The sequence below is a fragment of the Gracilinanus agilis genome, chromosome 4, assembly GCF_016433145.1.
Source record: "Gracilinanus agilis isolate LMUSP501 chromosome 4, AgileGrace, whole genome shotgun sequence".
NCBI lineage: Eukaryota > Metazoa > Chordata > Mammalia > Didelphimorphia > Didelphidae > Gracilinanus > Gracilinanus agilis.
The window spans coordinates 461,256,495-461,259,605 of NC_058133.1; positions in this window are offsets into that span (position 1 = coordinate 461,256,495).

The following is a 3,111-nucleotide window of genomic DNA, read 5'->3' on the forward strand; positions in this document are numbered from 1 at the left end:
CCAACTATACCCCCAGAAGACCTTAGCAGACATTATATATATATATATATATATATATATATATATATATATATATATGATATTGGGCACTACAGTGTACTGCACATAATGTACTCATAGCAAATATCTGTTGACCAAATTCTACTCACACCCTAACCCTCATTCTGTAAAAATGGAGAGAAGAAAATGTAAGCCATGATTTTTGAGCTTTGTGGGTATTGCCATCCTTACAGTTGATTCATTTTCTCACAACTCCTTTTGAAAAATCTAAACTATAATCAAATGGGTAGCTATCATTCAGAAGGCACAAGGAATCAATGAATTTCTAAATAGCTATTTTTTGTTGATGGGAAGATTAAAGAGTTCAGAATTTCATTAACTGAGCCAATAGAAATGCTAATGAGTTAATTATCTTTTTGAGGAATAGGATTGTTCAATAATGTGACCATTACAAGTAATTACTTTCTAAATTTCTTATATAGTTTTTAAAAGACTAATATATGAAAAGCTTCTTGCTAATATTAACCATACAGATGGGGTTCTTTCTGCATACAATACAACCTCTTTTCACTTTTTACTCTCTTGCAGATTCATAACAAATAGAAGGATATTTATAATAATTCAGACATAAATATGTAAGAATGAGTGGTAACAATGTGAGTTAAAATAGATGATGAGGAGTGAGTTGGAAGTAAAGAATTAGTATTGGGAGACTTTGGGACTTTTTGTGAAAGATGATTCAGTTCAAGTTCCCCCCAAATAAAAGTTATTGTGTACCTACTAAGTGCAAGGCTATGTACTAGGCAAGGAAAAGGCAATTTAAAGTAAAGGGTATTTATTCCAGTTAGAATGAAAAAATATGACTGTGTAAGAAAAATTAAAAATGGAATTTATAATTATAGTATTTTTCTTATGAAAAGTTTTGTCTAGGTGAAATGACAAACCTGAGGAAGAAAGAATAGAAGAAAAGAAAATAGTAAAAGAGGGGAGGTGTGCCTCCAATAAACAGAAAGAGTGTAATTCTTCTGAGGAGAGTCCAATTTGAATTTGACATCTGAGGACCTGAGTTTGAATTCCGAGTCTGCTTTTACTATTTATGTGATTAACACAATTTCCTTCCCAGCCACACCCCATACCCTCAAGTTACTAAATCTTTAGATTAGAGGAGTGCTGTAGATATTTCACCTAGATTTTAGCAAAGCATCTAAAAAAGTAACTCTTCTTCGTATCTTGTAAAAGATGAAGAACTGGGAGGCAGACAGTAGGAGGTCTTTAGTGAAGTACAGTAGCGATCATTGCTTGACTCTTGTTTTACTTTTTTATCAGTGGCCTCTTTGTCCAATTTGCAGATCTCTCAAGGCTAGGAGAGATTCACAATACAGTGGATGGTATTTCGAACCTAAAAATATCTTAAATTTTTTTTAAACCCTTAACTTCTGTGTATTGACTTATAGGTGGAAGAGTGGTAAGGGTGGGCAATGGGGGTCAAGTGATTTGCCCAGGGTCACACAGCTGGGAAGTGTCTGAGGCCTCATTTGAATCTAGGACCTCCCGTCTCTAGGCCTGGCTCTCAATCCACTGAGCTACCCAGCTGCCCCAACATTAGGCATTTTTAATTCTAGAAGAAACTAGCACAGCAAGTATATGCCAGAGTAAAAGGTTCATAGGATGCTATATTTTTATTCTAACAGAGCATTTAAATAGCTTAGCTAAAGAGAGAGAAAGTGATGCTCCAAAGTTTGATATTTTACAGGTAGGCTGCTTCAGTCACATCCAGAAATAGAAACACTACTTGTTCTATTTATTGGTCTTATTAAACATGTTCATTTTACACTTGTTAAATTCAGATCCATAAAGGAGTCAAATTAACTCCTTCCTCATTCTCAGTAAAATATATAGAGATAGTATTAGAGAAAATCGCCCATGGTAAGGGGAAATGTCTTCAAAAAGTTATATATCATTGGCTAATGGACAATCAGCTCTTTCTAGGTAAATGCTAAATAGTCGTCACAGTGCTTAGCAGAGTGTCTGGTACATAGTGAGTCCTTAATAGATGGTAGTTCACTGACTAACCAGTTCTGTCTAAGGAATCAGTTAAAATTCTAAGTGATAAGCAGTTTAGTAAGTCAACATTTGGTCCAACATTATTTTTATTGCTTACTTATCATTTTTCCAAGGGAAGAAACATGAACATGAAGTAGCTTACAGCATAGCCCTGTACAACTTTTTGCTTCAGATTCCTCCCTTCTACACGGCAAGGTCAGGAACAACTTTTACAGGTAGTCATTTCTTCATTACTTAATTTACTCCTATCTATTCATATCCAGAAACTAGATAATGAATTCGCTTGGCCTTTGGAATTCTTGGTGTTCCATGGGGTAGAGATGCTTTCTCTTTAAGAATCTTTGCAGGAAATCAAAACAACTCTGAGGTACCACCTCACACCTAGCAGATTGGCTAAAATGACAAGAGGGGAGAATAATGAATGTTGGAGGGGATGTGGCAAAATTGGGACACTAATGCATTGCTGGTGGAGTTGTGAATTAATCCAGCCATTCTGGAAGGCAATTTGGAACTATGCCCAAAGAGCTCTAAAAGACTGCCTGCCCTTCAATCCAGCCATACCACTGCTGGGTTTATACCCCAAAGAGATAATAAGGAAAAAAGATTTGTACAAAAATATTTATAGCCAGACTGTTTGTGGTAGCAAAAAATTGGAAAATGAAGGGATGCCCTTCATTTGGGGAATGGCTGAATAAATTGTGGTATCTGATGGTGATGGAATACTATTGTGCTGTGAAGATTGATGATCTGGAGGTTTTCGATATGAACTGGGAGAACCTCAGTGAACTGATGCAGAGTGAGATGAGTAGAATCAGAAGAACGTTGTACACAGAAAGTGAAACATTGTGGAACAATCCAATGTGACAAAATTTGCTACTAGTAGCAATGCATCAAGCTAGGACGCTCCTGAAGGACTTATGGGAAAGAATGCTCAAACCATATTGAGAGAAAGAACTATGGGAGTAGAAATGCAAAAGCAAAACATAGGACATCACTTATCACAGATAGATAGATAGATAGATAGATAGATAGATAGATAGATAGATA